Source organism: Saccopteryx bilineata, chromosome 2, assembly GCF_036850765.1.
Source record: "Saccopteryx bilineata isolate mSacBil1 chromosome 2, mSacBil1_pri_phased_curated, whole genome shotgun sequence".
Lineage (NCBI taxonomy): Eukaryota > Metazoa > Chordata > Mammalia > Chiroptera > Emballonuridae > Saccopteryx > Saccopteryx bilineata.
The window spans coordinates 315442606-315455979 of record NC_089491.1 but is presented as its reverse complement, the minus strand read 5'-3'; the positions used below and the strand labels follow the sequence as shown (position 1 = coordinate 315455979).

General features: G+C 43.4%; 1 protein-coding gene and 1 non-coding gene across 3 annotated transcripts in view; one reads left to right on the top strand and one right to left on the bottom strand.

Annotated features, from left to right (window-relative positions):
* GATAD2B (GATA zinc finger domain containing 2B) overlaps window positions 1-13374 on the bottom strand; it is a 133088-nt gene that overhangs the window by 39260 nt on the left and 80454 nt on the right. The window lies entirely within an intron of this gene.
* Window positions 4467-4542, top strand: TRNAV-AAC (transfer RNA valine (anticodon AAC)). The gene has a single exon. It is a non-coding gene; the product is annotated as a tRNA-Val (tRNA).

Below are 13374 nucleotides of genomic sequence, written 5' to 3'. Positions count from 1 at the left end.
CAGGCAAGAAGCAGTGTTGTTTATTCATGTATTCACACATAAATCCATTCCCCTTCACCCTAAATATTACGTATATACATACTATGTATCAAGCTCACGGTTAGGTGCTAGGAATAAAGGTGAAAGAAGATTAGGTCACTGACTTTAACAATTTCATTCTGATAAGAGATAGATGCGCATATAACTAAAATAAGTACTTGGATGTTTGCATGAACTGATTTTTTCTGCCTTCCTATAACCTGCTTTTCTTTCCCATATTTCAGTGAATTCAATTTATCCAGAGGCAAAAGCTAGAACCATGGGAATCATCCTTGACTTTCCCTGACTCTTAAATCTAAGTAACCAAGTCCAATCAATTCTATTCCCTTCCTTTGAATATAAATGAGAAAATATGGAGCTCTGGTGTGTTGCTGCTGGCAGCCTCCTTGTGACCATGAAGGAAGTGAGCTTGCAAATAAAGCAGATGCTGCAGAGTACAGCACTGAGATGGGAGTAATTAAATACCTGTGCCACCAGATCAAACTACCCTAAAGCTAGTCTCTGGATTCCTGCTACATAGGCCAATAAATTCCTTTAAGCTACTTAAAACAAAAATATTCTAACAGAAAATTCTGTCAGAACTGTCAATATAAAATCAAGATGAAGATATCCAATAAACAGGTGGATACATGGCATATAAACAAAAGAGCCTGAGCTCAAACCAGAACTGGAGATACATATATGAATGGGTAAGGGGAGTCACTGAAGTAATGTATGGGGATGAGTGAAATTGTCCAGAAAAAAATGACTATACAGTCAGAAGGAAAAGGGACAAGGATAAAACTACAGACAAGGCAATAACTACATTTTTTTTAAGCGAGAGGAGGGGAGATAGAGAGACAGACTTCCACATGCATCCCAATCAGGATCCACCCAGCAACCCCATCTGGGGCCAACACTCAGACCAATCCACCAATTGAGCCACTGGCTGAGAGAGGGGAAAAGAGATGGAAGGGAGAGAGGGGGAGGAAGAGAAGCAGATGTTTGTTTCTCACATGTGCTCTGACTGGAAATCAAACCTAGGACATCTGCACATAGGCCAATGATGCTCTATACACTGGGCCAACTGGCCAGGGTTAATAATACCTCCATTTAAGGGCTGGTTGGTCAAAGAACTAAGGGGAAAACTAGGAATGTATGAAATGTCAACAAACTCAAGCAGGGTTTCTAGGATAAATTGTGTCCAATATTTACAACAGAAAAATGCCCAACTTTAACTATACGTACTATTGACTGTTGTAAAAAAAAACAAGAATGGCCAGATGGCAACACAGCTCTCAAACTGTCAGGTTTCTAAGTCACTGTTACCCCCAAACCAAATTCCAAGTCTGTAGAAAAGACTTAAGAGGATCCCAAAAGGGAAGAGAATGGAGACAGATGGTGAACAAGATGAATTAGCATCTACTAAGCGCTTACTATTTACTAGGCAATGTACAAGGTCCTTTGTATTTGTTCTCTCATTTACATCACAGGATTAATAGAAAAAATTTGGCCCAGGCTCTGGCTGGTAGGCTCAGCTGTAGAGCACTGGCTGGGCGTGTGGAAGTCCCAGGTTCGATTCCTGGTCAGGAGAAGCACCATCTGCTTCTCTACCTCCCCCCCCCCTTCTCTGTGTCTCTTCCCTCCCTCTACCACAGCCTTGGTTCATTTGAGCAAGTTGGCCCCAGGTGCTGAGGATGGCACCATGGCCTTGCCTTAGGTGCTAAAATAGCTCAGTTGGTGAGCAATGGAGCAACAGTCCCAAATGGTCAGAGCATTGCCCCATAGGGGGCTTGTCAGGTGGATCCTGGTTGGGGCACATGTGGGAATGTTTCTCTGCCTCCCTGCCTATCACTTAATAAAAAAATAATTTGTTGTTAGCTAAGTTAAAAAACCTCCAATTCTCAAAAATAATAAAATTAAAGCATATAATACCATATGACTTTAAAAGTTTAAAGCAGCAAGTCTAAAAGACCATGGTATTTCATGAAGAGTTCTCAGTATTTATACTGCATAAGACATAGTCCTTATAAAGCAAAACTGTATTTTCTTTTAAACTTTCAGATTTTATTTAGTTATTGATTTTAAAGAGGGAGGGAGGGAAAAATGGGGGAGAGAAACATCAATTTGTTGTTCCACTGATCTATACATTCATTGGTTGATTGATTACTGCATGTGCCCTGACCAGGGACTGAACCTACAACCTTGGTGTATCAGGACAATGCTTTAACCAACGAAGCTACTGGACCAGGGCCAAACAATATTTATTTATTTATTTATTTATTTATTTATTTATTTAATTTTTTTTCCCTGAAGCTGGAAACGGGGAGAGACAGTCAGACAGACTCCCGCATGCGCCCGACCGGGATCCACCCGGCACGCCCACCAGGGGGCGACGCTCTGCTGCAACCAGAGCCACTCTAGCGCCTGGGGCAGAGGCCAAGGACCCATCCCCAGCGCCCAGGCCATCTTTGCTCCAATGGAGCCTTGGCTGTGGGAGGGGAAGAGAGAGACAGAGAGGAAGGGGGGGGTGGAGAAGCAAATGGGCGCTTCTCCTATGTGCCCTGACTGGGAATCGAACCCGGGTCCCCCGCACGCCAGGCCGACGCTATACCACTGAGCCACCGGCCAGGGCCCCAAACAATATATATATATATTTTTTTCATTTTTCTGAAGCTGGAAACAGGGAGAGACAGTCAGACAGACTCCCGCATGCGCCCGACCGGGATCCACCCGGCACGCCCACCATGGGGCTACGCTCTGCCCACCAGGGGGCAATGCTCTGCCCATCCTGGGCGTCGCCATGTTGCGACCAGAGCCACTCTAGCGCCTGGGGCAGAGGCCACAGAGCCATCCCCAGCGCCCGGGTCATCTTTGCTCCAATGGAGCCTTGGCTGCGGGAGGGGAAGAGAGAGACAGAGAGGAAGGCGCGGCGGAGGGGTGGAGAAGCAAATGGGCGCTTCTCCTGTGTGCCCTGGCCGGGAATCGAACCGGGGTCCTCCGCATGCTAGGCCGACGCTCTACCGCTGAGCCAACCGGCCAGGGCAAAAATAAGTTTTAAAGAAGTACTTGGGTTTCAAAATTCTAAGTAGGAATGAAAGTACTTGCTTTAAAAAAAAAACACAAAAAAACCCCACATCTAGCCCTGGATGGTTGTCTCAGTGAATAGAGCGTCAGCCCAGCGTGCAGATGTCCTGGGTTTGATCCCCAGTCAGGGCACACATGAGAAGCAATCTGCTTCTCTGCCCCCTTCTCCCTTCTTCCCCTCTCACAGCTAGTAGCTCAATTAGTTTGAGCACGGGCGGGCACTGAGAATGGCTTGGTTGATTAGGCCCCAAACGGGGGTTGCCAGGTGGATCCCAGTCTTGGAGCATGTGGGAGTCTGTCTCACTATCTTCTCTCCTCTACTTCAAATAAACATACACACGCAAAACACCTTTCTCAGAAAATTAATAAGGAAATTCTTATGCTTTTGCTATTTTTTCTTACTGATTTCTCTCCCTCTGATGCAGCTTCCAAATGGTTGCAATATACAATTGGGGAGAATTTTATTGCTGTATACACTGAAAGAACTGCATGTTCTCTTTATTATGAAATGTTTCTAGCATCTTCCTAGAGATAATAAACGAAGGTCAAATCAATATTTTGTCTGTTATTTTTTAATTCAGTTTTTTACTTTGAGATAATTATACATTCACATAAAGTTTTAAGAAATAATATAGAAAGATTCCATGTACATTTTACCTAGTTTTCCCAATGGTACTCAAAACTAATACATGATACAGAACAGTTCTATCACCTCAAGGATCCCTCATGTTGCTCTTCTACAATCATATCCATCCTTTCCCCCCAGCCACTAAACTCTGGAGATAACTAATCTATTTTCCATACCTAATTATTTTTTCATTTAAAAAATGTTAATTGGATTTGAATAAAGTATGTGATTTTGGAATTTTTAAAAATTTTTATTTTTATTTATTTATTATTATTTTTTTTTGTATTTTTCTGAAGCTGGAAACGGGGAGAGACAGTCAGACAGACTCCCGTAAAAATTTTTATTTATTGATTTTAGAGAGAGAGAGGGGAAGGGAGAAAGAAACATTGGTCTATTCCTGGATGTACCCTGACTGGAGATCGAACCGGCAACCTCTGTGCTTTGGAGTAAAGCTCTAATCCAGTGGTAGTCAACCTGGTCCCTACTGCCCACTAGTGGGCGTTCCAGCTTTCATGGTGGGCGGGCGGTAGCAGAGCAACCAAAGTATAAATAAAAAGATAGATTTAACTATAGTAAGTTGTTTTATAAAGATTTATTCTGCCAAACTTAGCAAAAATCTGACGTCAAGTACTTGGTAAGTAATTATTATTATATGCTTTAACTTGCTGAAACTCTGCTTTATAAATTTTATAAAGTAAAGTTACTTCCCTACTTTATAAATCGCCATTACTAGGCCCTGGCCGGTTGGCTCAGCGGTAGAGCGTCGGCCTAACGTGCGGAGGACCCGGGTTCAATTCCCGGCCAGGGCACACAGGAGAAGCGCCCATTTGCTTCTCCACCCCTCCGCTGCGCTTTCCTCTCTGTCTCTCTCTTCCCCTCCCGCAGCCAAGGCTCCATTGGAGCAAAGATGGCCTGGGCGCTGGGGATGGCTCTGTGGCCTCTGCCTCAGGCGCTAGAGTGGCTCTGGTTGCAACATGGCGACGCCCAAGATGGGCAGAGCATCGCCCCCTGGTGGGCAGAGCGTAGCCCCTGGTGGGCGTGCTGGGTGGATCCCGGTCGGGCGCATGCGGGAGTCTGTCTCTCCCTGTTTCCAGCTTCAGAAAGAAAATAAATAAATAAATAAATAAATAAATAAATCGCCATTACTGTAGAACTGGTGGGCGGTTAGAAAATTTTACTACTAACAGATACACAAAAGTGGGCAGTAGGTATAAAAAGGTTGACTACCTCTGCTCTAAACAAATGAACTAACCAGCCAGGGCTGGAATTTTTTTTTCTTTTGCGAGATAGAGACAGGGAGAAAGGGAAAAAGAGAAGCATCAACTCACAGTTGTGGCACTTTAGTTATTCAATGATTGCCTCTCATACATGCCTTGACTGGGGGGCTCCAGCTGAGCCAGTGACCTACGGGCTCAAGCCAGTGACCATCGGATCATGTCAATGATTTCATGTTCAAGCTACTGACCCTACGCTCAAGCTCGATGAGCCTGCAATCAAGCTAGTGACCCTGGATGTTTTGAACCTGAGATCTCTATTGACACTCTACTCACCCACTACACCACCACCGGTCTGGCTGAGATTGTTTTTTATTTTCATTCAGCATAATTTCCTTGAGATTCATCCAAGTCGTTGCATGTACCAACAGTTTGTTCCTTTTTATTGACAAATAGTCCATGGTATGGATGTACCACATTTACTCACCTGCTTAAGGACAACTAAGTTGTTTCTAGTTTTTGCTATAACAAAACTGCTACAGGCCTTGGCCAGTTGGCTCAGTGGTAGAGTGTGGCCTGGTATGTGGATGTCCTGGGTTCGACTCACGATCAGGGCACACAGAAGAAGCAACCATCTGCTTCTCCTCCCCTCCCACTCCTGCTTGTGCCCTACTCCCACAGCCATAGCTCAATTGGTTTGAGCTCATCAGCCCCAGGCACTGAGGATGGCTCTGTGGAGTCTCTGCCTCAGGAGCTAAAAATAGCTCAGTTGGGAACATGGCCCCAGATAGAGCATTGGCCCTAGACAGGGTTTGCCAGGTGGATCCCATTCAGTTGGGGCACATGTGGGAGGGAGTCTGTCTTATGTCCCCTCCTCTCACTTGTTAAAGAAGAAAAAGAAACAAACAACAACAAAAAATAAAACTGCTCCATTCACATTCAAGTTTTTATAGGAACTTGAACTTTTCATATATCTGAGATAAATGCTCAAAAGTACGACTGCTGAGTCATATGGCAAATGAATGTTTAGTTTTGTAAGAAACCGCCAAACTCTGGCTGGGTGGCTCAGTGGATAAAGTGTCATTCCAGCACACTGAGATCATGGGTTTGATCCCTGGTCAGGGCATATATGAGAAACATTATCAATGAACGCACAACTAAGTGAAACAGCAAATTGATGCTTCTTTCTCTCTCTCTCCCCCTTCCCTTCTCTCTCTTTCTCAAATCAGTAGAGAAATTAAAAAAAATTTTTTTATTCAGTGATAGGAAGGGAGCAGAGACAGACTCCTGCATGCATCCTGACCAGGATCCACCTGGCAAGCACACTAGGGGGCGATACTCTGCCCATCTGGGGTGTTGCTCTCTTGCTCAGCAAGTGAGCTCTTTTTAGTACTGGAGGCAGAGGCCATGGATCCATCCTCAGTGCCTAGGACCAACTCAATCCAATTGAGCCATGGCTGAAGGAAGGGAAGACAGAGAGAGAGAGAAAGAGAAAGAGAGGGGTGAAGGGGTGGAGAAGCAGAAGGGCTCTTCTCCTGTGTACCCTGACCAGAAATCGAACCTGACTTCCATATGCCGGGCCAATGCTCTACCACTGAACCAACCAGCCAGGGCCTCAATGGAGAAATTTTTAAAACGATTAAACTGTTTTATCTCTCTACTCATTACTCTTCATTAAAATAAAAAGAAAAAAACCACCAATCTATTTCCCAGAGTAGGTGTACCATCATATATTGCGCAAATATTTGAGAAGTCCAGTTTCTTGATACTCTCACTAGTATTTGGTGGTGTCATTATTTTTTATTTAAGCCATTCTGATAGGTGTTGTGATATTTCACTGTGGTTTTAATTTGCATTTCCTTAATGGCTAATGATGTTGAATAACTTTTTATGTGTTTACTGCCATCAGTAAATCCTCTTTTGTGAAACTTCAGCTCTTATCTTTTGCTTATTTTAAAATGGAATTGTCTGGTTTTTAAAACACCCTGTGCAACTTTACCCACAAGTATTCTTTATCCTCCCTCCTTCTTCCCTTCCCATAAGAAGGCATTATGATTAATTTACTATCACTCATATTTTTATAAGATTTCATATATATATGTATATCTATAAGTAATATTTAATAGTTTATTTTTACAAATTGTATTTTAAAGAGTAGCTCACATGCATATCCTTTTTCATTTAGCTTTTCAATGTTTTTTTTTAATATTTAAAATTTACCTAAATAAATGCACAAAACTCTAGTTTATTTGCTTTACCTGCTGTGTAAGACTCCACAGCAAAAATGTACAATTTAATAATCCACTCTCCAGTTCAACATTTAGGCATCAATTTGTAGATGTTAAAATCAATGCAGTGATTTCCTCTTTTGGCCAAGATGGTATAACACAGGCTGGATTTAGCCTCTCGTGTGAAATAACAACAAAATACCCAGAAAAATACATGAAACAAGGGTCTCAAGACACTGCACACCAGGCACCAAGGACAATGATGTCAGAGGGACAAGAAACAAACGGGGTGAGCTTTACAACTGCCTTCATTTATTGCCTTGGAAGAGTTTCTGGGACATGGTGGGGAGAAGCGGAACTGAGAGGGAGCCAGGCAGACTCCTGAGTTGAAGAGACAAAGATGTGGGTATAATGAGTAAAAAAAGCTAGATTTCAAAAAGAAGAGAGTACCACAGAGGTGAGAATGTGGAAAGATGGATATAATACAAAAGACAGATAATAAGTGTTAAAGGAGCATGAAGAGAAATTGGAATCTTCATACACTGCTAATGGGAATGGAAAATGGAGAAGAGCCTTGCAGTTTCTTACAAAGTTAAACACAGAGTTACCACACAACCCAGCAATTACACTGCTAGGTATATACCCAAGAGAACTGAAAATATTATTTCCACACAAAAATTTGTACACGAATGTTAAGAGCAGCACTATTCATAATAGCCAAAAAATAGAAACAACCCAAATGTCCACTAACTGATGAATAAACAAATGTACACCCATAAAAAGAAATGTACTGATACACGTTACAGCATAGATGAACCTTGAAAACATGGTAAGTGAAGCAAACCAGTCATAAAAGGCAATACACTGTAGATTCCACTTACATGAAAAGTCTAAAATAGGCTTGGAATAGAATGGAAACAGAAAAGTAGATGAGGGGCATCCTAGGGCTGAGGAGAGGAGAAAAATAAGAAATAACTGCTAATGAGAAGGGAACTTTCTTTTTAGGTTGATGAAAATGTTCTAATTTTAGATTTTGGTGATAGCTGCACAACTCTCTCAACATACTAAAATCGCTAAATTGTACACTTTAAATGGGTCAAGTTTATAGTATGTGAACTACATCTCAATAGAGATGATGTTAAACAATACAAGGATGTCTGACCAGTGGTGGTGCAGTGGATAAAGTATCAACCTGGAACACTGAAGTCACCAGTTTGAAACCCTGAAGTCGCTGGCTCAGCCTAGGCTTGTCAGCATGGGGTTGTTGGCTTGAGCAGGGAATTATCCACATGATCCCAAAACTCACCTGCTTAACCCAAAGGTTGCTGGCTTGAGCAAGGGGGACACTGGCCCAATCCAGGCAAGGCACAAACGAGAAGGAATCAACATACAACTAAAGTGAAGGAACTATGAGTTGATGCTTCTTACTCTCTCATCCCCTTCCTTCTTGTTCTCTTATTTTTTTATATTTATTTTTTTAGTGAGAGAGAGAGACAGGGACAGACGGAGAGATGAGAAGTATCAATTCTTTGTTGTGGCACCTTAGTTGTTCACTGACTGCTTTCTCTTATGTGCCTTGACCAGGGGGCTCCAGCAGAGTGAGTGACCCCTTGCTCGAGCCAGCAACCTTGGGTCCAAGGTGGTGAGCTTTGCTCAAACCAGATGAGCCCACGTTCAAGCTGGTGACCTTGGAGTCTCGAACCTGGGTCCTCCACATCCCAGTCTGATGCTTTATCCACTGCGCCACCGTCTGGTCAAGCTAGTATTCCAAGTCTTTGCCATAGTCTATAAAGCCTGACATAGAGCCCAGGATGAGACAGAAAAGTTTCCTTGAACTAGTAGAGAAATTTTTATGGTCATCTCTCCCAGAGCCTGAGCTTTTAAGGCTCCAGCCTTTATATGGGGATTTTCATCTCTAAATCTGCTCCATACAGGCCTAATAATTTGTATCTGAACCTCTCATGACCATGAAAATTAAGTCTTTTGGTTACTGAAAAAAGCCCAAAAAAACCCCAGAACTACGACAGCATTAAATCACATGCATACTGCTCATTTTCAGTTCCTCTTTCATTCACAGTCCTTGTGAATTTTCCTTAACTTAGGTTCAGATACATGTTTAAAAGAAACTTGTTTTTTTAAAGAAAAAGTTTGAGGCCCTGGCCGGTTGGCTCAGCGGTAGAGTGTCGGCCTGGCGTGCAGGGGACCCGGGTTCAATTCCCGGCCAGGGCACATAGGAGAAGCGCCCATTTGCTTCTCCACCCCCCCCCCCCTTCTTCTCTGTCTCTCTCTTCCTCTCCCGCAGCCAAGGCTCCATTGGAGCAAAGATGGCCTGGGCTCTGGGGATGGCTCCTTGGCCTCTGCCCCAGGCGCTAGAGTGGCTCTGGTCCGGCAGTGACGCCCCGGAGGGGCAGAGCATCGCCCCCTGGTGGGCAGAGCATCGCCACTGGTGGGCGTGCCAGGGGCGTGCTGAGTGCCGAGTGAATCCCGGTCGGGCGCATGTGGGAGTCTGTCTGACTATCTCTCCCCGTTTCCAGCTTCAGGGAAAAAAAAAAAAAGAAATAAAGAAAAGAAAGAGTTTGATATAGTTTATTGAGATACTAGGTGTTTTGTAATGGAATTTCAAATGTTTTTAAGGTTATATGGTCTGTCATATTCCAGAGTCAAAAATGATGGCCTGGAAGTTTTAAATTTATTTTCATAACAACTAGTTCAGTATCCCTTCATAGCAGATAGGCCTTCTAGCTTCAAATAAACAAAGTAACCCCACAGACCACTAACTGCAAGGGAACAACATACCATAACAATGGAGGAGAGATCTTGCTGTCCTAAGCCAGGGATTAATTTTGGCAGTGCAAACAGTGAGACAATCAGATATTATGTGCCTCCTGATGTGATGCAGTATGAAGTACACAGAATCTTCCATGAAGTGTTTTGGTCAAAAAAGTAACTTTTACACTAAAGTCCAGTTTACAGAAAATACAGAGAATCAGAGAACAAGCTAAATATCATACAGAAACAATCTCACAAATCTACAATATAAGAAAAAAAGGAGATGGGGAGTATATTCTAGATTGAGACACATATCAAATGCAGAGTATATGAATACATCTTGGTTTAAAAAGAAAAACTATAAAAAACACTATGGGAAAACAACCAGGGAAATTTCAAATGGACTGAGTGTATCAGATACTTTTAGGGAATTACTGTAAATTTTGTTAGGTGTGGTAAATAGTACTGTGGTCAAATAGAAAATTGTCATTTTTTTGAAAAGCAACTATGTTAGTTTTCTATGGCTGTTTTAACAAATTATCACAAACTTGGTGGCTTACACAATACAAATTTATTATTTTAAAGTCTGGAAGTCAGAAGTCTGAAAAGGGGTAAATTCAGGGCATCAGGACGGCTTCTACATTCCTGCTAGAGTGTTTAGAGGAGAATCAATTTTCTTGCCTTTTCCAGATAGAGATAGCTTTCCTTGGCTCTAGGCCATTTCTCCATCTTCAAAGCAAAGAAAGCCATCAATGCTGGGCCCATTCCTCCTCCTCATGCTGCCATCTTTCTCTCTTCTGACTTTTTCCATTTTAAGGATCGTTTGTGATTAAATTTAGCTCTCCTGGATAATACAGAATAATATCCATATTTTAAGGTCAGTTGATTGGCTACCTTAATTCCATCTGTTGCCTTGGCCAGTTTACTCAGTGGTAGAGCGTCGGCCTGGAGTGTTCATGTCCCAGGTTTATTCCTGGTCAGGGCACACAAAAGAAGTGACCACGTACTTTTCCACTCCTCCCTCTCTTCTCTCTCTCTCTCTCTTCCTGTCCTGCACATACAGCTCGATTGGTTGGAGCGCATCAGCCCTGGGCACTGAGAAGCCTCTTATTCAGGTGCTAAAAATAACTCGGTTGCGAGCACAGCCTCAGATGGGCAGAGCACTGGCCTCAGACAGGGGTTGCCAGGTGGATCCCAGTCAGGGTGCATGAGGGAGTCTGTCTCTTTATCATCCCTCCTCTCACTTGGAAAAGAAGAAAAAAAAAATTATATCTCCTATCTTAATTCCCCTTTGACATGAAACTAATTTATTCAAAGATTCTGGGGATTACTATGTGGACATCTTGGGGGAAAGACATTACTCTGCCTAATACAGGAATATTAAATATTTAGAGGTAAAATATAAAACTTACTTTAAAATGGTTAAAAAGTAATTATGTACATGCTACATATCAATGAAGCAAATATGGAAAAACAGCCATTGTTCACTCAAGATGATCATTACATAACTGTTCACTGTACTATTATTTTTTAAGATTTTATTTATTGGCCTGGCCAGTAGTGGTACAGTGGTTAGAGTGTCGACTTGGAAAGCTGTGGTTGCCAGTTTGAAAACCTGAGCTTGCCCAGTCAAGCCACATACAACAAGCAAGCAATGAACAACTAAAGTGAAGCAACTATGAGTTGATACTTCCTGTTGCCCTCGCCCTCGTAAAAATCAATAAGGAGGCCCTGGCCGGTTGGCTCAGCGGTAGAGCGTCGGCCTGGCGTGCAGGGGACCCGGGTTTGATTCCCGGCCAGGGCACATAGGAAAAGCGCCCATTTGCTTCTCCACCTCCCCCCTCCTTCCTCTCTGTCTCTCTCTTCCCCTCCCGCAGCCAAGGCTCCATTGGAGCAGAGATGGCCCGGGCGCTGGGGATGGCTCCTTGGCCTCTGCCCCAGGCGCTAGAGTAGCTCTGGTCGTGGCAGAGCGACGCCCCGGAGGGGCAGAGCATCGCCCCCTGGTGGGCAGAGCATCGCCCCTGGTAGGCGTGCTGGGTGGATCCCGGTCGGGCGCATGCGGGAGTCTGTCTGACTGTCTCTCCCCGTTTCTAGCTTCAGAAAAAAAAAACAACAAAAAAAAAACAAAAAAAAAAACAAAAAAAACCCAAAAAATCAATAAGGAGAGGAGGGAAGACAATGAGACAGACTCCTCGTATGCATGCAAACTGGGATTCATCCAGCAACCAGTCTTGGGCTGATGGTTGAATCAACCGAGCTATTTTTAACACCCAAGGTTGACATGCTCAGACCAACCAAGATATGCTCAGCATCCGGGCCAACACTCAAACCAATTGAGCTACTGGCTGCAGGAGAATAAGAGAGAGAGAAGGGGGAGGGGGGGGGCGAATCAGATGGTTGCTTCTCATGCATGCCCTGACTGGGGATGAAACCCAGGACATCCATTACACCAGGCCAATGCTCTAGCCACTGAATGAACTGTCCAGGGCCAATAAATAAAATCATAAAAAAATGTTTTTTATTTATTGATTTGAGAGAGGGAGAAAGAAAGAGAGGGAGCAAGATCATAGTTGCTTCACTTTAGTTGCTCAGATTGCTTCTCATATGTGCCTTGCTCAGGCAAGCCTGGTATTTCAAATCAGAAACCTCAGCGTTCCAGGTCAACTATCCATTGTGCCACCACAGGGCAGGCTCATTGTACTATATTTTGTATTTTCTATATATTTAAACACTTTCAATTTTTAAAACAGAAAAAGCATTTTTAAAAAATATTTTATTTACTGATTCTACAGAGAGGAGAAAGGGGAACAAGAATATAAACTCATAGCTGCTTCACTTTTTTTTTTCTTTATTTATTAAGTGAGAGGTGGGGAGGCAGAGAAAGATTCCCACATGTGCCCCAACCAGGATCTACCCAGCAAGCCCCCTAAAGAGCGATGCTCTGCCCAGATATCTAGGCCTCTGCTCCGCAACCAAGCCATTTTAGCCCCTGAGGAAAGGCCATGGAGCCATCCTCAGTTCTTGGGGCCAATTTTGCTCAAATCGTTCGAACCATAGCTGTGGGAGGGGAAGAAAGAGAGAGAGAGATTGAGGGAGTGGGGTGGAGAAGCAGATGATCACTTCTCCTGTATGCCCTGACAAGGAATTGAACCTGAGACTTCCACATGCTGGGCTGACACTCTATCACTGAGCAAATTGGCCAGGGCCACTGCTTCACTTTAGTTGTTCATTGGTTGCTTGTCATATGTGCCTTGACCAGGCAAGCCCAGGGTTTCAAATTGGCAACCTCCAGTGTTCCAGGTTGGTGTTCTATCCACTGAGCCACAATAGGCCAGGCTGAAAAGTTTATACACATACACATGCACATACTGTTATTTCCCCATGTATAAGATGCACATTTCCCCAAAAAAATATGGGGCCTAAAAACGCG